Source organism: Zalophus californianus, chromosome 3 (assembly GCF_009762305.2).
Source record: "Zalophus californianus isolate mZalCal1 chromosome 3, mZalCal1.pri.v2, whole genome shotgun sequence".
Taxonomy (NCBI): domain Eukaryota; kingdom Metazoa; phylum Chordata; class Mammalia; order Carnivora; family Otariidae; genus Zalophus; species Zalophus californianus.
The window spans coordinates 88,037,580-88,060,381 of record NC_045597.1 but is presented as its reverse complement, the minus strand read 5'-3'; positions in this window follow the sequence as shown (position 1 = coordinate 88,060,381).

Here is a 22,802-nt window from a genome sequence, read left to right as displayed (position 1 = left end):
GTCTTCAGAAGAAACCAAGGGCTTTGCTTTTTCGAAGCATCAAGCTACAGTAGAAAGCACACAAACTTATCTGGGCATAAGACTCAATTCTACATTTTACTGACTGTGTTGTCTTGAGCATGTTACTTAACTCTCTTGATCCTCAACTTCCTCAGTAGGGACAGGGAGGAAAATTCACATCTCAGGAGGTTATTGTGAGAATGGAATGCTTCTTCAGCTTCTAACACAGTGTCTAGATTGCAGCAGTGTTTCAGAAAATGGCTTTCCCTATTTCAAGGATAACAGGAGGGCCCTCCAGGCTGCAGAGAGTACGGAAGTGTCCATAGGAAGGGGCCCCCATGGCACAAGCTCAGAGAGGCCCTTGAGATTCTCCCCTCAGCAGGCCCAATAGCCCTTGCCCACAGCCAGGAGCAGAGCAGAAATTAGATGGGAAGGTGTTTTGGAAGGCAATGTCCTCTATGAATCCCAGGTATTATTCTTAAACCAATGGCTAAGCTTCTGATGACTACTCAGTCTCCTAAATCCTCAATCTTGCAGGATTTCCTAGAACTGGATAGTCTACTGATACATTGAGGAATTCTTCTGTTTCTGGATTTTCCTCTGCCCCAGGCTATCCCTATTTTTACCTCTTATCACCTGGGAGCTCCCCATTCCCTGAACCTGGAATAGGGCTCTCTTCTGCTACTGGGGTTCCTAGCCAACAAGAGGGTGGAAGGACAATGAAACTGAGAAGCAAAAGGGAAGCTCCCCCACTAACCCTCTATCAGCTTCCTTTGAAGGTGGGGTACGCCCTGCCAGACCTGTAGTGTTGCTGCCTCATCCAAATGGCCAGCACCTAGCCACCCTTCCGGAGATAGCTTAGGCATGCTGTCTCTCAGGAAGGTTTCAGAAACCTCTGTGACCTGAGGCTTTCTGGGTGGATTAAATTCCCCCTCTGTGTCATCTCCTTGATATTTCCTTGCATTTCCTCTAGAAGATGAGCTGCTTTGAAGACAATGACCGTGGCCTTGGTCTCTGTCATCTCAAGACCAGGCACGTGGCTAGTGTTCAACAAACACCTGTTGTATGACTGAGTCACACCCTACTGGCAGAAGCAGAAATGTGTGCAGGCTGCACAGCGTGGTTGTGTCAGGACTCTCACTCTATTTGATTTCCAGTGTTGGAAAAGTGCATGGAATATGTAGGTGCTTCATATCTTTTGAATGTATAAATGAAAACACAAAACCAAAATTTCATCAGAAGCAGCTTCTTTAAAATTTAATGGCTTTATTGACATATAATGCATATACCATATAAGTCATCCACTTAGCTTCAGTGTTTTTATCATTTATTCACAGATATGTGCAACTGTCATCACCACAGTCAATTTCAGAATATTTTATCATTTCCAAAAGATATCCTGTTTCTTTCAGCAATCACTTTCTTTCCCCATCCTCATCCCCCCGCCATAAGCACCACTAATCTGCTTCCTGTCTCTGTAGATTTATTTGCTTTAAAAATTTAATATAAATGGAGTAATATTATATATGTGTCCTTTTGTGATGGACTTCTTTCACATAGTATAATATTTTCAAGGTTATTCTAGGTAGTATGCATCAGCACTTCATTCCTTATATGGCTGAATAATATTCCATGGGATGGATGCCCCACATCTTGTTTTATCCATCCATCAGTTATGGGCATTTGAGATATCCATTTGTAAGTTTTTGTGTGAACATATACATTCATTTCTCTACTCTATTCTATATTCTACTAATAACTCATTTATTAGTTCTAATAGATTTGTAGGGGGTTCTTTAGGATACACACACACATATACAAATACACACACACACACACACACAAGATCATTTCATCTGTGAATAGAGATAGTTTTATTTCTTCCTTTTCAATCTGGATGTCTTTTGGTTTTGTTGTTATTGTTGTTTGTTTGTTTGTTTGTTTTGCCTGATTATCCTGACTAGAACCTCCATTATACAGTTAAAAAGAAAGGCAGACATCTTTGTTTTGTTTATAATCTTAGGAGGAATGAATCCAGTTTTTCACCATTTTGTATGCTGTTAGCTGTGGGTTGTTCATTGGTGCTCTTTCTCATGTTGAAGACATTCCCTTCTATTCACAGTTTGTTGAGTATTTTATCATGAATATGTGTTGGATTTTGTCAAACATTTTGATCTTTTGAGATTATCATGTGACTTTTGCTATTCACTGATACATTACATCAACTGATTTTCAGACATTGAACCAAATTTCACAATTTCATCACAAACATCTTGTGTTTTGATAGGAACCAATTATGGTTTAAATGTGACATTGTATGTTTAAATGTTCAGCACCAATGCCCTATTAACCAAACAATCTTTACCCATTGCACACATGCACTTGTGTGTACTTTTCTTATACTCGTTAATGATGTTTAAGACTCTGCTAATCAAGAAAATTCCTGCTTCTACATAGGCTGCCTTCTCTTGTCCCTCTTCCCACTTTTCTGACACATCTATCTATCTATCTATCTATCTATCCATCTATCATCTATCATCTATCTATCTATCTATCTATCTATCTATCTATCTATCTATCTATCTAATCTATCTATCTATCCATCTATCATCTATCTATCTATCTATCTATCTATCTATCTATCTATCCATCCATCTGTCTTTTATCTATCATCTATCTATCTATCATCTATCATCTATCTATCTTTCTATCTATCTATCTATCTATCTATCATCTATCTATCTATCTATCTATCTATCTATCTATCTATCTATCCATCCATCTGTCTTTTATCTATCATCTATCTATCTATCATCTATCTATCCATCTATCTATCTGTCTATCTATCATCTATCATCTATCTATCTATCTATCTATCCATCTATCATCTATCATCTATCTATCTATCTATCCATCTATCTATCTATCATCTATCATCTATCTATCTATCATCTATCTATCCATCTGTCTTTCATCTATCATCTATCTATCTATCTATCTAATCTATCTATCATCTATCTATCCATCTATCTATGTGTGTGTGTCTTCCCTTTGGCTCTTCCTCTCACCCTCACATTATCCCCCCTTTCCAAATTAAATGATGATGTGCCCATGTTTTTACAGATTTATCCTGGATCTCTTCTTTCACTTTTTATTTCTCTTCTTTTCTGACTTCTTTAATCCCTGCACTCACATCCTCCATTATCTTTGCAGTATATTAAAACATTTTTTCAGATAAGCTTAAGTAATACCACCACTCGACAACATTTACTGAGCACTTACTAGGTGGTAGGCACTAGCTTAGCATCTTGGAGACAGAACTGAATAGAACAGTCCCTGCCCTGTAGTTACTAGCTGAGAGTCCCTCTACTCTCAATGTGGTGTGGAGATCAGCAGCTTTGCTACCTCCTGGGAATGTGCTGGAAACACATTCTGCATCCCAGAACTACTAAAAAAAATATATATGGACTGTCACAGAGCCCAGGTGATTCGAGTGCACAAGAAAGCATGAGAAGCCTAGGAAAGAATCTGTGCATAAGACACTCCAAAAGAATGATCAGTATTTCTCATTAGAACTGCCTTTTCTCTTTGTTTTTGCATTAAAGATCCCTAATTTCTCTACCTTGGGAATAAAATGATACCCACATGATAACATGGGTCATTTTTCATCCTATAATACCATTTATCTTTTATTCCATAAATAGGTTTGTTTTTTCTTCCTTCTCCTTCCCTAAAGTACTCAAATACTACTTAACGCAGTTGTCAGTAACAGTTATTAAAACTTCCACTTGGAGGGGTCACCTGGGTGGTGGAGTTGGTTAAGCATACAACTCTTGGTTTCAGCTCAGGTTGTGAACTCAGGGCTCTGATCTCAAAGTCTTGAGATGGAGCCCCACATCAGATTCCACATTCAGCCTGGAGACTGCTTGAGATTCTCTCTCTTTCCTCCTCTGCCCCTCCTGCTTGTGCTCTCTCTCTCTCTAAAATAAATAAATCTTTTTTTTAAAGATTTTATTTATTTATTTGACAGAGAGAGACACAGCAAGAGAGGGAACAAAAGCAGGGGGAGTGAGAGAGGGAGAAGCAGGCTTCCCGCTGAGCAGGGAGCCTGATGTGGGGCTTGATCCCAGGACCCCAGGATCATGACCTGAACTGAATGCAGACACTTAATGACTGAGCCACCCAGGCGTCCCATAAATAAATAAATCTTAAAAACAAACAAACTTCCACTTGGGAGAGATGCTGACTCTGGGGCATTCCAGAATGCCTCAGTGCAGAGTGGGGTGATGGGTAGGATATGGAGTATGCCAAAGGATGAGTAGATAATGACACTGGTTTCTTGATCCAGAAACCAGTGTCTAGAAAGAAGGAAAATATAATCAAAAAAGATAGAGAGGACACAGACTGTGTTCAGGTTTCTTGGCTTTACTAACTTGGCCAAACCCCAATCTCAACTCAGATAGGCAGCCTTATTCAAGGTTCTTCACCTTTGTTTTCAGCCATTCTCCAATTTTCCCTCATTCCCCCAAAACATCAAGTTCCCATCTTTCCCTTTTGCTCAATAGTGTTGACCTATACTGCATTTTCTACTCTCATTTTTGTGCTCCCTTTATTCCACAGATTTAATTTAAAAATTATTTTAAGTATATTCCAGCATTATTTTCATGGCTTTCTCTTGACAATGATTCTCATTCCTTATTCTGGATCTGTTGTTTCTGGATGACGTTGGTAAGTACAGCCGCTGACCTGTTCAGTCTGGTATCTGACCCTGCTCACCAGCACCCACCCCTTAGAAGGCACATCTACCAGCTTCACTTAGCCTCCACAGTCAGTACTACTGGGCACCTGTCTTGGACTGTACATTCCAATCAAATCATTTCCAGGTATGTTCTGTGATGTCAGGGCATATCATATTTTAAAGAAAGAAGTCTTTATTGCAAAATATTTGGACAAGTTATTAACAAAGGTCAACTAGTTTCTTTACAACAGTATTTCTAAAATAAGGACTAAGGTCCTTCTGTATAATGCCCAGTACAGATGACTTGACTAGATATTTAATTGTACCTAATGATGAAAGTAAAAATGTTAATATTCAACCCAATAAAGAATGTGTATTTGAATGTGCCAGACAACTTGCCTCAACCCATGCCACATGTCAGCATCACAGTGTATTTTTCTTTTATGTAATGCAAGGGGTTAGTCCCATGCCCAAATTACCAAAACAGTATTCAGAAATATCCATAAATTGGGGCACCTGTGTGGGTCAGTCATTAAGCATCTGCCTTCAGCTCAGGTCATGATCCCAGGGTCCTGGGATGGAGCCCCACATGGGACTCCCTGTTCAGCCGGGAGCCTGCTTCTCCTTCTCCCACTCCCCTGGCTTTTGCTCACTCTCTCACTGCCTCTCTCTCTCTCTCTGTCAAATTAATAGATAAAAAAAATTTAAAAAATTAATAAATAAAATCTTAAAAAAACAAGAAATATCCATAAATTGTTTCTAAACTATTTCCCTTTTCTAACCATACTGGTATTGTGTTCTATGATGCACAGTCCTTTGTATAAGAGAGTACAGTCTGATACCACATTTCACTGCTTTCATTGTTCTTGCCTCAGTTTGAGGTTACCTAAATAAATAGTCTTATGCATTAGCTGGTTTCTTGTGGCAACCCTCATCCTACTTGCATAAAATGGACTCAGCATCAAAACACAGCCAAACTAGATGGAAATATTTCCCCTGTCTGGATCCAGTGGCCAACCCCTAGAACTGCTTCATTTTCATTTTATTCCCCTCCTCTGGACTTTTCATGAGTAGGTTATGCCTCTAGTAAATAAATGGAAAAAATTGGTTCCCTAGCCTTTGCAAATATGTGAATTCATGGAGTTTTTTCACATTTAAATTGTGTTGCCCAAATTCCTTTTAGTATTTGTTTATTAAGAAAATACAAAAAAGAAAAAAGAAAAGAAAATATATGACAATGTTAGTATGAGTAAATTGGCTTTAAATAGTGTTTTATTTATCTTCCTGGGAATCTAATGAAGAGATTATCTATCTTGGGGTTAGCTATAGTCTGCTGCTTCAACTTTTGGATGCTCAAAATAAAATTCATAATTTTATAAACTATTGTCCTAATGCCAGAAACTTTAACTAACTTTAGATTTTTTTTAAAGGCCTGTTTTTTTAAAGATTTTATTTATTTATTCATGAGAGACAGAGGGAGAGAGAGAGGGAGAGAGAGAGAGAGAGAGAAGCAGAGGAAGAAGCAGGCTCCCAAGGAGCAGGGAGCCCGATGCGGGACTCGATCCCAGGACCCTGGGATCATGACCTGAGCCGAAGGCAGACACTTAACCATCTGAGCCACCCAGGCACCCAAACTAACTTTAGATTTGTATTAGCACGCAGATGAGAAAGATCCTTTTCTGTAATTGCCAAGGGAGCTATAAATATCTCTTGTTAGTATATATGGTAAAAAGCACCAAAATAGCGGGTAGCTCACCAAATACCCTAGTATTTAGGAGCTCTGAAAGGCAGCTATATGAGAAATAGATCATTTGGCCACTTATTTTTTTAAATGTCTTCTAAATGGAATATACTATTTTGTACAATGCTCTTGGACTGAAATCTTCTCTTGTAAGAGAGTGCCTGCCATAAAAACAATTGCCCAATAAATTACCATTGAATGAATGAATGAATAAAATTTGCACTGTTTTTCATTAAAACCATGCAATTATCAAATATTCAGAAACTCAATCTATTATATCTCTTACCCATATGGTTCCAAACGTTCTAAAACAAACATGGTATGGAATAGAATATGTGCTGTGTGTGCATGCAAACACGTCCATACCCATACCTACACCCCAAAATGGAACCTGACTCTGAAGAATAGGGATGATGTCCTAGGAGTCTTCATTGAAAAACAATTCAGAGTTCTAATTACTGCCCCAACCCACAATGATTAAATATGATTGGCAGATGAATACAATGTTCACCACCTCACCTGCCCTTCTCACCATCCATCTACAATGTAACTTCCCTGTATAGAAAGTGCTTGAGTTCCCTTCCACAAACTAGATTCTACTGAAAATGTCTGGAATAACTGGTCCAGGAGACGAATGACAGTTCTTATAAACAACAGAAAGGAGAAAATAAGCCTTGGGGAGAAAAAAAGGAAATTTTATTCATCTGCATTCAACCTGCTTTATTATTACTTGAGAAAACATAATGTTTCTAATCTCTGTGGCTGTTTCAAACCCGTAGATTTAATTATTATTTTATTACTTAAATCCCACTAGATAGAAAATCGTTCCTGTCATTGGGTTTTACACACACACACACACACACACACACACACACACACACACACACATCAGGAAGTTTGATCAAGAGGACAACAGAAACTTTCTATCAATCTTTCTACTTGTTTCTCTGTGACATTTCTTGTATCCATCTGACATTGTAGTCTGTTACTTTTGAAAACAAAACTTTGTAAATTTTCACCCAGGAAGAAAAGGGTAAATAATTTTTCCCTACAACCTTAATTATTAATTCCTGACCTCACAGCAATTGAAATCTCACATGGAACAGTAAAAACAAAACTCCAATCTCAGATGAGGGAAGTTGCAATAAAGTTCATACCAACAATTTCTGGAAAACAGAAAGTTTGTTTACTTTTCAATAATCAGCCTGTTATATTTATAAAGGTCATATCATTAACAGGAAAGCCCTGGAAGTTAATGAATATTTCCTGAGTTGTTTTCAAACTTTTTAGCAGTATAATTCCTTCAAATTTGTGTTGATCTTTATGTAACTCAGCCAATCTCACCTTTTGATGCTAACTGCATAATAATGAATATTCATTGCATTCTTCAAACATTTTTGAGCACCTACACTTACACCAGAGCATATGTTCAAAAACAACCTTTCCTTATTTGTGAAGTTCATCCTCTTGATTGAGAGACAAAGAAAAAAAAACCTGATTATGAGAGAGCAAAAATTATTATGAGTTAAGAGCAAAGTTGAATCGATGCACAGGGAAGACTAATGCCAGAGTCATGCCAACCCTTGTCCAAGAGCTGCTTGTAGCAGGGCCTGGATGATGAGAAGCAGCTCACAGTATGAAAGGAGTATTTATAACTCATTCATCTCTGTTGTCTAAAACATTATCATTACTGAAAGTGGGGTATTGAAGTCTGCAACTATAACTGCTGAATTGTCTAGTTCTCCAATTCTGTCTGGTTTTGTTTGAAGTCTTTTGGGGCCTTCCTTTTAGGTACATATATATTTGCATTGTTATATCTTCTTGAATATTGACAGATGTATCACTATAAATATCATTCTTTGTCCCTAAATAATAAGTTTCATCTTGAAGCCAGTTTTTTTATATTTTTATATTCATTCTACTCTCCTTTGTTTACAGTTTACATGGATTATCTCTCTTCCCTCATTTTACTTTCTGTCTATTTGTTTTTGAATCTACAGTGCATTTATTTGTAGACAGCATATAGTTTAGATCAAGTTTTACTTTCTTTTTAATCTATTCTTGGGATGATTAATGTATTTGCATTTAATGTAATTACTGACTAGGTAAGATTTACATCTGCCACTTGCCTAGCTATTTGTTTTCTGTATGTTGATGTCTTACCTGCTGCTATTTCTCTTGTATTTCTGTCTTTTCTCATGTTAAATAACAGTACCTATTGCGTTATTTTAATCACCCTGTCATTCTTTAATTTGATATTGTTGTTTAATTATTTTCTTAGTGGTTGCCCTGAGGGTTACAATTAACATCTTAATTTATAATAATCTGGTTTGAGTGAATACAAACATAATTTCAATAGTATGTAAATGTTTTGCTCCTGTATAGCTATATTTCTTCCAGCTTTTTTGTACTATTATCACACAAATTACAATCAATCTTCATTATTCATTGATTTCATATTTTTAAATTTCTCTACTTGCAAAAATATTTTTAATGCCAAAATTAATATTAGTGGCACTTTTGTGGTCATTTGAGTTCATGCACATAATGGCAAAAAATTTTAGTCACCCAATCTGTATGTTCCCTGATGAGGTCAAACAAAGCAATGCTCTGCCTTCTTGTTTCAACTCTCATAAAGAGATGACAAAAGGATGGAGGTAGCACAGAGCAGTGCAATACACTGCAAAAAGATCTGCCTATAGGGCCAGTTGAACAGGGTTTGAATCCTTACTCTGGCACCTGTGGGGAGAGACTAAGTCATGTCACTTAACATTTTCTCTTTAGTAAAATGAGGAAAATGGAATCTGCCAAGATGTGTTATTTGTAGGATTTAAGATTATAATTCATGTGATTGATCATATGTATCCATATATTCATATATCATATATATGATTATTTTTACATAGATCCTTTTATTTATTTACATATATTTAAAATGATAACTTTAAATCTTTGTCTTATAATTCCAATGTCTGGACTTCCTAAGGAATAGTTTTAATTGATAACTTTTTTTTTCCCTGTACATGGGCCATATAAGTCACCAATTTAAAAATGTACAATGCAAAAGTTTCTTTCTTTCTCTCTCTCTCTCTTTTTTTTTTAGTATGAGACATACATTTTTCTTTCTTTTGTTGAATACAAGACATTTCAAATAATATATTGTGGCAACTTTGGAAATCAAATTCTCTTTCCCACTCAGGTTTTGTTGTTGTTGCTAGTGGTGTTATTGTTTGTTTAGTAGCTTTTCTTTTTTTTTCCTTTTTAAAGATTTTATTTATTTATTTGTTTTAGAGCGAAATAGAGAGGAAGAGAGCGTGAACTTGGGGAGGGGCAGAAGGAAAGGGAAAGACAGAATCCTAAGCAGGTTCCATGCCCAGGTTTGAGCAGGGCTCAATCTCACAACTCTGAGATCATGACATGAGCTGAAATCAAGAGCCAGGTACTTAACTGACTCAACCACACATGCATCCCTTGTTTAGTGGCTTTTCTGAACTAATTCTGTGAAGTCTGTATTTTTTGTCATGTATGGATAATGAAGTCTCTGCCTGGTTATCTCAGTGTTAGCTAATGATTAGACAAAAATTTCCTTAAATGCCTGGGCTAACAAATCTCCCAGTCTTTGTCCATAGGCTGTATGTGTGTGGGTTGGGGTACCCCTTAAACAATAAGCTAGGCATTGACAATTCTGCCTTACCCTTTACTTCTTATTTGTACAGAGCTTCAAGTTTAGCAAAAGTGGGAGCTTAGAGCATCATCAGGTGTCTTCTGATCATGTTCAAAGCCCTGAGCAGATGTATAGTCCTACACATACACTGGTCCTTATATACTCTGAGGAACGTGTCAAACATTTTCAAAGCTTTCTATGAATATCTCATTCCACAACTTTTCTTTTTAAGCTTTTTGGGTAGCTATTTTTTGTTCAAACTGTCATCCACTGCCTAAGGCGGCTATAATGTTGAACAATTGCCACTTATTTTTTTAAACAAATTCCCTAGGAAAAAGGCTGTTCACACTGGGGGAGCTCCAAGTTAGGACAAATGAAAATAGCCTCGAAAATGAGGTTTTTCACAGGACTGCCAGATAGGGCAATAATGGCAATTCTTGGAGATGGGACATTAAAGGAGCACCAGTTTCATTCTGCCCCTTTCAGTGGCTGCCCTTCTGCTGGTTTTGCCATGATTGTTGGCTGCTAGCTTTTAAGATTACTGTGGGACAGGAGATGAGGGCTAGAAATACCACAAGTTAAAATTCCATACAGCTCACTGTTATTCCTGAGATTCAGCCATTTTTCTTGAATAAATACTCTCCAGATTGCTGAAAGATTTTGGTCAATTTTCAGACCTCTTAATTGTTCTGACAAGGGACATCTGGGTGGTTCAGTCAGTTAAGCATCTTCCTTCATCTCAGGTCCTGATCCCAGGACACTGGGATCAAGTCCCGCATCAGGCTCCCTGCTCAGTGGGGAGTCTGCTTCTCCTTCTCCCTCTGCCCCTTGCCCTCCCCCTGCTCATGCTCTCTCTTGCTCAAATAAATAAATAAATAAAATCTTTAAAAATATTATTCTGACAATTATTTTGCCAGTTTCTTGTTGCTTTTATGTAGCAGAGGGTTTTTGAAGGTTCTTAGGTTTCCATTTTCACTGACAACCCCTTCTTCCCTAATTTTGAATTTTAAAGATTGCTGATGTTGATTCTTTATGGATTTCAAAAAAATTGAATAAACAGGGGTATCTGACTCCACTGAACTTCCTCTATTAATTCACATACCAATCTTTAATATCCTCTGCAAATACTATCCTCCAGCCATACCAAGCCATTTGCAGTTTCTCTAACATGCTATAAACTTTGTAACTCTGGACAACTTAGTGTCTCAGTTCATATTCCCTGTGCCCCTCCTACTTTTTACCTAAACAATTATTATTAATCCATTAGAATTCTGATCAGGCATCATCTCTTCTTCTGCTGACCCTTTCAACCAGACAGATTTGGGAATGTCTCACCTACTGTGCTAGCACCCTGTTTACCTCTATTACAGCACCTGTGAAATACTATCATACCTATTTTTCTCCATAAGTACACAGGACATTAACTAAAAGATAATTTTTGAACAAAAGAGTGGCATAATCCTAACTGAATGCATATAGATATAAGTATATATGTCTTCACACACATACAGAAACACATATAGGTTGAAAGAAAATTTTCTTGACATTATTAGAATATGTCTGAATGGTGATTGTGATTTTTCTGCTTTATAGTTGCCTGTATTTTCTAAGTGTGATCCCATGCTTTTTAATTATTTTATTTTCTTCAAATAACTTGGAGGACCTGGAGTCTAAGCCTTGGAATATTCACATGTGTCTACACTTGATTGGTCTACCTTGGAAGGGTAGTATTGTCAAGGGGAGACAAATCAAGGTTCACAGAAGATCCTTCATATGCACAGAGAATGACTGCATAGAAGTCTGACTTGCTCTTGTTTAATAAGCCAAAATCCCTCTGGCAGCCACCAGAGCAACTTCAGCTCATAGCAAAGAATTTCCCCATGCCATTCTGCCAGCACAACTGAGTTAACAGTGGTGGAAATTCCCTGCCACAACTTTTATGACTAAGTCAGTCCTGAGTACAAATACCATCATCCTACATCCTTGTTATTCATCATGGAAAATGACCCAGGTGACATTTCTATGACACTGCCTTGTTCATCATTCTTAACATCATGAATCTTTGGTGACTACATTGCATGTCTTTAATAGCACTGCCCATCCCAAAAAGACAAAAAAATATTATGTGTCTCATCCTCAGAATCTCAATCAAAGCTTATTTGCTTTTGCTTTATACAGTATTTAATCAAGTTTCTAAATCTAAGGATACTCTGTAAGTTGTACTTTGGAAAAAAAAAGAGAAGTTTAGCATTTTATAGGTTAGTGATAGTCATTGCCCATCCCAGCATCTTCAGTCTTGGATATTTTGGTGCATTATATGGCTCTGCCCCCTCTCTGTGATCCACAATGATCTGCAGGTGCTTGTGCAAAACATTACCTCACAGTCTTCTCACCATCCTTTTGTGGCATGACACATCAGTATACCTAAACTTTCATCTAGATTTTTTTAAAGATTTTATTTATTTATTTGAGAGAGAGAGAATGAGAGATAGAGAGCACGAGAGGGAAGAGGGTCAGAGGGAGAAGCAGACTCCCCGCTGAGCAGGGAGCCCGATGTGGGACTCGATCCGGGGACTCCAGGATCATGACCTGAGCCAAAGGCAGTCGCTTAACCAACTGAGCCACCCAGGCACCCCTCCATCTAGATTTTTGCAGTCTTAATTTCTTAATCTTTGTGGATCTTTGATGTCTGAATCATCTCTCAGTTCAGACCAAAATAGAACCATTAAATTCTGTTAACTTCTAGCACCTTTACACTATGACTCTAACTTTATATTTCCAACCAGATGGCCTCCTTTATATCTTATTTCTATCCTGCTATCCTGGGTGTTGTTCCAATTCTTTTTGACCAGCTCTTCAAATGGATGCTTCACAAGGATTGTCTGTTTAGAGCTCAATTCAATACACTGCTGAGCACTCTTCAGGTCTTCCTTGCCCTCCTGCTCCACATTCTGAGACCTTGCAACATTCCTCCTCAGTGAGCAGCCAGGTTCCTTGAAACTGTCTACCAGAGCTCAACTTGTCGGGGAGTAGATTAACGAACTCAGTCATCAAGCCAGGTGTGTTGACTGTAGTTTCTGATTTTTGCAGTTGCCATTTCTAGAATATATGATCATCAGCACTTCCTATGTGAAAAATCCCAACTGTAAGAAAGCAAAAACAAACAAATGAAGAAAGAGACAAAACAACAACAAAAATCAAGGAGTGACACCTGCAAGGAGCTTATATTCTAATGGAAAAGCAAACACCACAACTCAAAATAGTAAGTAGACAACATAGAAAAAACACCAACTTACAATAGTTGGAGTTCAGATAAAAGAGAGATCAAATGTTTTGGGGCCAAAATATTTGTTAAGAAGAAATTAAGTACATGACACATTTTAGAAATCATTCCATAAAATGCTTTTCAGTACTAAAAGAATAAACTGTCTAGAACCTTCACTTAAATGGAGCCATAGTTAATGATGGCAGATCCTGCTCCACAAAACTCCTTTATGGTTCTCCTGGAACCAGCATGGGGTCCAGCTCTTGGTCATGGCTTGACAAATGTCCACCAGCATCTGGGCTACTTCCCTCTCTGTTTTCATCTCTCCTTTCTTGCCCTCCCCAAATCCTGTGCTTAACACAAGATGAGCCATTACACCTCACCAAATGCAACACTCTCTCTAAACATATGATTCTTTGTGTTCTGAATGCTCTTCCCTGGTTCTGCTTTGTACTCTTGTTCTTTGAAACTCAGTTCAGGCACACCTGGCAGACAGGAAGCCTTCCCTGAGCACTCTTGCCAGATGTATCAAACGCCCACATTTATGCTCCTGCACTCCCTTTGTCCATCTCTGCTGCTAACTTGATCACTAATATTATAACTGTTACTTCTCTGTCTCCCCCATCAGAGTGGGATCTTGAGGATGTACCTACATTTACCCTCCATATTCCTTAACAGAGATTAGTTAAATGTCTGACAGGGTATCAGCTTAAACTTCTTTATATCTATTGTGGAAATGCACACATGCACAGACATGTGTTTACACACACACACACACATTGTAATTAACAATCCCAGGCTGGGGTGAAGGATTTGTAGTTAACTAAAATGCCTATAATGTTCTCACACCAAAGTTTTTCTCATCTCCCCCAAGAGCAATCTCATCCCTATATCAGTTTCAATTTTAAACCCACAAGCCCAGTGCCTTTTCTTTGTTTCTTTTGTGCAAATTGCCAGTCTGGAAAGAATGCTGAAGAATGACACCCAGCACAAACGAACGATGTCTGTGCAGAGGGGCCACTGCAGTTTAAAATGCATCTTAAATGGCAGGGGTGTGATGGATTCACTTCTCCTGCTTGTCCTTGAGAACCAGCAGGGGCACCCGTGTTGGATAGTAATTGCTCTGCCTAGCTTGAAGGCATAGCACTTGGTTTATAGGACATTGATTCATTTGGATCTTGTGTCTATTCCAGCCCCAGGGCATTCCCCACTGTTGAAATTGACACAGAACAGGAAGAGATAAATGTGTAAAAGATGGGGCTTTGGGGAGCCCTGAGGCTGATATTGATGAGGCAGTAGACATGGCATTTGCTTCCTGTGGCTCTTTTCCATCATAAGAAAGGCAGACTGAGTCCTTACTAGGAGAAAACCACTCCCACCATCAACACGTTGGAAACCATCTTTGCATCACTTCAGAGGGAAAGAGACACATGAGAGAGCTCCCAGAATTAACAGATGGGGACGAGAAATAAAATCAGCCACGGAGAACATGCATTCTTGTCTTCGAGCTCAGTGTCCCTTCAACATACAAGTTCAGCCAGTTTACTTTTTAACTCTGTATAACCCTAACTCCTTGATTACAATACATTTAAAATTCAATGAGAATTAGAACCAAGGTATTTCATCTCCTTGTGCCAGTTATGGGATAAATAGTATTTTTCCTGCTTCTGTGTTAATAGATGCCTTAGTTCATTCATTAAGACTAACAGCTTGCCTACTAATATTTGCTTTGACACCTTTCCTTGTGCCCAGAAATCCAAAGCTGTTATCTAACTGCTCAGACCCAACCAGTTCCCAATTTTGTAAGGCCTTTCTTAAAACCCTATTTTCTTATCTCCCCCTGACTTCTCTCCTGGACACGAGAGAAGATGCTGAGAAAGTGTGATAAGTGATAGACTTAAGGATGTAAGTCTAATTATCTTTGTTTGGCTATGGGGAGTCAAGGAGCCAACATTAGTAAATATTAGTCTTTAAACTAAAGCATTTTTTTCAGTATGTTTTTATGTTTCACTTATCCCAATTCCCCAGCACAATGAAGAACAAGAATTGCTGCTTCAAATACTGTTATGTGTCGCTTTGATGCACGCTTTCCCTTGCCTTGGGACCTCTCCAGATGCTGCTTTTTTAACTGTTGTATGGACCCCTTTTTCTGCTCAGATCTACACCCTGCAGTCTTGTTCAAGATGCTTGTTTGCACCTTCCCATCTTAGGCAAATCCTCTTTACACTCTTTCCCCCACTGGTGAAACTTATTCTATATTTATCTATCTTCTCTCTGTCTTTCTGTTTCTGTCTCTCCCCTTCCTCTGGCCTCTGATTAACTTTTGATCTCGATTCCTTCTACTCCCCTACACATGCTCTATGCCCCAGTCAAACAAGCCACAGGCTTCCAGTTGCAAACATTCTGGGTTAACTTGGCCCCATGCCTCCCCCCCCCACGCTTTTCCTGACCTACAGATTACTTCACTGTACCCAGAGCCCTTGGGGGTCAGAACTTTACCTGGATTTCTTCCCAGGTACCATCTGATAGAAGCATTGAAATCTTAAGCTTTACTTCTTAAAAGTTTGATTTCATCACTTTTTACTCCACACTATTTATACATTTATCCTCTGAGTGGGGGAAAAAAAAAAAGAGGGTATAGAATGTAAAGCCACATGTAAACAAAGGGAACAGCCTGTGGTGTGAAGTTCCAGCTAGTTTGCTCCCTTTGGGGTGGGGAGAGGGTCAAGAGTTGAGTTTTGTGGGGTTAGTTCAATAGATCTCGATGGTCCTGAAGAGTTAGAAGCTTCTTGCCGTGCCTGCCTATGACTTTGTGGGCTGATGGAAATAAATGGAATCGTCTTATTTCCTGACTTGTCCTACTTAGTGATTATTGTTTCCTTATGGAAAACCACAGCTAAGAGGGCAAGCCTATGAAATTCTTGAGGTGTGGCAAGTATCATAGCCTCAGCACAGAGGGCTCCTCTGGGCTTTTCCTGCTCCCAGTGAGGGGAACAGCTACCCAAAATAGTCAGGGCCAGGAAAGCAGGGAGATCAACTGTGGTTGATCACGTGATCCTGTTGTATATTAAACATTCTTCATTTCCCTCCAGTGGATTGAGGGTAACTCAAAGACAGATCTGTGTTTCTTATTGAGTTCTAGTACAGTGTGTGTCATGATGCTCAGAAAGTGTTTACTGAGTAACAGTAAATCACAGGGACTATTTTAGGACACAGCACTTGAGAGCACAGACGTCAAGCTTATGTGTTTTTCTTATATTGTCGTTCAAAATTAACTGCTTAATAAAAGTTTCCCAATGATGGCAAAGCTAAATATATATTACTATAGGAGCTTTAGCCCCATGTGGCCTTTTACTATAACTTACAATCGGGCTGTGACATTTTATAATTGCTGGAGATAAGTTTTGCATATCAAGACAAAGTATAGTTATTCATTAATAATTTATTGGAACAAGTTCCACTCTGATATAATAAATGAATTATTAATTGATGCTTTTAAGAAAATAGTTCTGAACAGAAGTTGCTTTATTTCTCCTTTCTGCTTGGGTTTTAGATTAGCACAATATTTGCAAAAAAAAAACAGACGCCACAAATTTAATTATGTAAACAATTCAGAGTGTTACTTTTCGAGATCCATCATGTTATTTCAAAATATATCAAAATTAGCACATCCAATGATAAACTAATTTAGAGGTTGTGTTTGAGCTGGGGAAAAAAGGCATTCCTGGCATTTAGAAGAACAAACATGTCAGGTAAAGATGGTTTGGACTGAGCACTAACACTGGAAATATTTTATGTAGGAAGTCTGTCCTTATTTTGTATGAGGATGGCTGCTTAGTTATTTTTTAAAAGAATCATAGAATTTATCAATGCCTCTAACTTATTAGTACTTTATGAATGATGTTGTGTGTAACCTCCAACCAGAGGAGAGGCCGCTCATGTCCCCCACCCCCTGTGTCTCCAGCTTCTAGTAGTTTCTGGTGTAGAGAAGGCTCTCAAGAAGTGTATTATGATTTAATGATAAACATGGTATGATAGTTAAGCTTTAAAAAGATAGTACTTTATCTTTTTTTATCAATTGTATTTTTTTGCCATTTTTTATTATTATGTTGTGTTAATCACCATACATTACATCATTAGTTTTTTTTTAATTTTTTATTGTTATGTTAATCACCATATATTACATCATTAGTTTTTGGTGCAATGTTCCATGATTCATTGTTTGTTCATAACACCCAGTGCTCCATGCAGAACGTGCCCTCCTCAATACCCATCACCAGGTTAACCTACCCCCATCCCCCTCCCCTCTAGAGACCTCAGTTTGTTTCTCAGAGTCCATAGTCTCTCATGGTTCATCTCCCACTCTGATTTCCCCCCTTCATTCTTCCTTTCCTGCTATCTTCTTCTTCTTCTTCTTCTTTTTTTAACATATAATGTATTATATGTTTCAGAGGTACAGGTCTGTGATGTGCTATGGTGAGTGCTGTGAACTGTGTAAGTCTGGTGGTACTTTTTCTAACTTGAAAGAGAAGATCCACACTGTTGAGAAGTTCAATGATGACTTTAAAAGATAATTAAATGGTACTAATGTAACATTGTGGGTCAACTATACTCAAAAGAAAACCTTCATGAAATGGCAAAAGATGGGAGAAACTTTCGTTATAACCCATTGTCAACTAACACAGGGTGCGTGTCTACTGTAGGCACTTTGACTCACACTAGAGATTAGGAATTGAGCATGACCTAGTGCTCATCCTCACGCAGATCTCCATCTAACAGAAAATGAATCAACAGTGTGAACTGAAGTACTCAGAGAGAGCTGCCATATGATTTTCTTTTCTTTTTTTTTAAGATTTTATTTATTCATTTGAGAGAGAGAATGAGAGACAGAGAGCACGAGAGGGAAGAGGGTCAGAGGAAGAAGCAGACTCCCCGCTGAGCAGAGAGCCCGATGCGGGACTCGATCCCGGGACTCCAGGATCATGACCTGAGCCAAAGGCAGTTGCTTAACCGACTGAGCCACCCAGCACCCATGATTTTCTTCTTAAGGTTCCCAATCCAATCACATGATTACCTTGCTAAAAACATGTTTTTGACTTTCTAGTGCCTGGAAAATAAAACCCACACTCTTTAACAGGAGATACCCTGCCCAACCTTACGTGACCCTGCCTCTGTCCAATATTAATTACTCCCATTCTTCTCAAAATCACCCTTAACTCCAATATCATTGACATCATGGTATTCAGATATATACTCTTCCCTTCCTGGAAACCCTACACCTCCCAGTAAACATAGCATTCCCCAGATCCCCACAACAACTCAGCATCTATCTAGTTGTTCATTATTATTTTTATTATTTAGATTTTATTTATTTGACAGAGAGAGAGAGAGGCAGAGGGAGAGGGAGAAGCAGGCTCTCTGCTAAGCAGGGGGCCCAATGTGGGGCTCGAACTGATCCCAGGACCCTGGGATCATGACCTGAGCCTAAGGTGACACTTAACTGGTTGAGCTACCCAGGCACCCTCTAGTTGTCTATTCTTATTAGCCTCGTAGACTCTGCGGAGATACAACTTTTTCCAACAGCCTTCTCTGACTCGAGAGCTATGGATTACAGGAGCCCATATTGACATTCATGTGTTAAAGGTATTTAACGCAGTCAATAATTTAGAGTGAGACCAGAGTTGTGCAGATCAAATAGAACTAGAGAAAACAGAGGAAGAGCTGAAGTGATTAGAGCACTGACCAGAGAGCCATCAGTGGAAATAAAAACAGAGGAAATATGAAGATGCTGCTGGTAAGAACTTTTCTCCTGTGGTTACAGTTAGAATATAGAGAGTAAAAGACAAAACAAAAACAAAATCCAAAAACCTTATATCACTCGTCCAAAATACTTCTGGCAATAGAAATAGGAAAGTTGAGAGTGAGGGATGATGTCAGGAGAAGTTACTAAATTCAGATGAGCACACTGTGTTTAAGATGATAGCAAAATATCCGGGGAGGGGGGGAAGAAGACTTGTAGAGCATTTAAAATGTGGGTCTTTAGATTTAGAGAAAGCACAGAGAGACATGGTGGTTTTGAGGTTTGAAGTTCATTGCTCTTAGTGCTTCAGCAAATGCTATTCACTTGTTATGTCTATTTCCTGACCAGATTGTCAATTCCACGAGACAGGGATGGTCTACATTCTCCATTACTATTATGGTAGTGACAGAACCAGTGTCAGATGCATAGCAGTGGATTAATTCACAACAAAAAAGAAGTACTCCTTGTAAGAGAACCCTGACATAGCATAGAGTGGACAGTATATATTGGTGCCTTAGACATGTTCTGTACCCTAAAGAAGTTAGTGTCCTAGAGAAAATAAGAGATATACATAACAAACTCTAGACAGCTAGGCAAAAGTAGATGGGCCAGAGCTGTAGACCTATGGGCAAATGACAGGGAAACTTGCTTCTGGCACTGCAAAGGGTAGAGAGAAAAACCATTATGGAAGAGCCATTATTTGTGTAGGTATTTTATTTTTATTTATTTTTTATTTTTTAAAGATTTTATTTATTTATTAGACAGAGAGAGAGAGTACAAGCAGGGGGAGCGGCAGGCAGAGGGAGAGGGAGAAGCAGGCTCCCCACTGAGCAGGGAGCCCAATGCAGGACTTGATCCTAGGACCCTGTGATCATGACCTGCGCCAAAGGCAGATGCTTAACTGGCTGAGCCACCCAGGTGCCCCTTGAGTGGGTGTTTTAATGAAGAAAATGAATTTGGAGAGCTTCCCAAGCTCAAGAAGGATTCTAATTTTATAACTTATCTGGCTTTTCCCTTGTGTTAGGTTACAAGTGATACTCTTTCCAGTTTTCCTAGATAGTTTATACAATATATTTACATAATAAGCTTTTGTCTGTTTGTTTCAATTTAATTGTTTTGTTTTGTTCTCAGTGGACATAATGCTTCATTGCTTCTTGGTGTAGAAGGAAGGATGAAGAGAAGAGTGGTATAGACATCCGGGCCTAGATTTAGCAAAGACAACTTCTCCAGTCATCCTCTTATTTTTAGGTTTACCTCTTGTTCTTGCCCTGGGACCTTCCAAATGCAACTCCTGGGGTCCCTCACAGATGGGTGCCTCCTCTGTTGTGGGGCCGTCTGGCCCTCATTCTGGGCTAAGATTTCTTCCACCTGACTGAATGTTCTGTCAACAGCTGGTAATTTCTCATTTGTTGAAGGTCCAGTTCTCCTTATTATATGCTTTTCTCCTTCTTTCTTATTGTTTCAGTGGGAACTCAGGCAAGAGAATATGATAGCATGCACACACACACACACACACACACACATTAAAAAAAAAAAATCCACCCTGCTCTAATTACATTGTGTAAATTATTTGTTCACCTTATCTAATCACACAATTTTGACAGGACAATTTTAATGATTCAGATTTTAGTTTTAAACAATGAAGAGTTGGGAATCCAAGTTAAAAAATTAATTATTCTTGGTTTTTAGAGTTCGTAATTTGGAGTGTTACTAATACCAGATTAATATAAAAATGAATATTCAAATATTCTTTTATTGTAATACTTAAAGTCTGTGAAATATATTAGAATATGAACATATGAGAAGACAATAACATGTGCCTGCAAATCAAAGACTCTTTTCTTGAAAAACCTATAGGTTATCAAGGTAATGTTCCAATCAAAATGTGTGTGCATTACACATGCACATACACATAATTTGGAATTGTGTTATCTTAAACTCTCCATTTTCCTCCTAATATCCTTGTAACCAAAGCAAGGAGGTCAGAAAATCTGCTTGTATTTTTGCAATAATTGATCTAACCTGAATCGTAGTATTATGATTAATTTAATGGAGATGCTGGTGTTGGGAGAGCTGACTATTCAGTAATTTCTGAGAGCACTCTAACCTTATAGTCAGCTTCCTCTAGGTTCTACTCTTCCTAAAACAGTCCCAGGTCCAGGCTAAAGGAGGGGACCAAAGTCTGAGGGAACAATTCAGCACTGAGCTTGAATCCAGTAAGGTTAGAAGAAGAATGAAGCAGAATGGGGAATGCAATCAAAGCTTCTGCGGATGATTGTTTCTGAGGCAGGGAAACCAGGAGTCTCTGAGGCGTTCCTGGGCGGGGGATGGAGCAGGCTAGGAAACCAGACAGGGAAGAGTCAGATCGGAAGACAGATGAAATGGCATTTATTTCTGGTCCTGACTGTGCTGTAGAATGTGATGCTCTGCCTTGTAGGCCCACCTCAGATGACTGATACCACCTTGAGGAAGGAGGTGAGGACATGGCAATATCAGAGGGCAGCCAAATACTGCTCCCACGGTGCTGTACATGGTATGACCCTAAATCCCTGCCTGTGAGCCCAGATAGAGGATGCCAATTCTGCCAACGGATTGCTTTGTCCTTTAAAATTGCCTGTTTATAATCCGTCTCTGTAGCCAACCTGTGGAATTTGTCATTCCACTGCCTTTCTAAATCTAGGAACCCACAAATATCCACACGGAGCCAGGTGCACAGCAAGACACCGATGACCAGAAAGTTTCTTCCATGATATGAGGGCACTAGGAAAAGTTAACCAAGTAAGAGATTAAAGCAATCCATTGAATAACTTAAATCAATAGTGATCAAGTGATCAAAAGGTCTACTGTTCTTTTTATGGACATACAAGCCAAAACTTATGAATCCTGGACATACAAGCCAAAACTTGTGAATCCTACATCCTACTGTATTCAGGCAGAACACGTGTTATTGTTTTTAAGAACATAATTTGATTGTAGCCCTTGTTTATCCACTAAAACTAGGATAAAATGAAGAGCAGCATGTCCTCTAAGTAAAGTTTGGAGAGAGGGTGTCTGTTCTCATCTGGAGTAAAGCGGAACATTTTAGCAAAGTAGCCTGATTTGACTATGTTGCATTGCATTCATCTGATTTTGAAAGATCCATCCACTCAATTTTCTATTGCGCTTTTATTCTAGGTGATTTTAAAGAGAAAGTTTTAACAAAGAAGGATGAAAAACCAAGCTGGTCATAGTTTGGTCCCAACTAAGTTATTTTAAATAAAAGGCCACAAAATAACTTCATCCAGAAACTTCAAATACAAAGACAAACTCCTAATTAAACTTTCTTTGCAGAAAAAAAATCTTCCTTCTATCTATGATGAGTCATGTTAATAAGAAATGTCCCTTAGGCACCTGGGTGGCTCAGTAGGTTAAGTGTCCAACTCTCAGCTTCAGTTCAGGTCATAATCTCTTGGCTTGGGCTCAGGTCATGATCTCAGGGTACTGAGATGGAGCCGTGCATAGGGCTCTGAGCTCAGCGTGGAGTCTGCTTGAGATTCTTTCTCTCCCTCGGCCCCTCCCCCACTCTGATCCTCCGTCTCCCTCTGCCCACCCCCT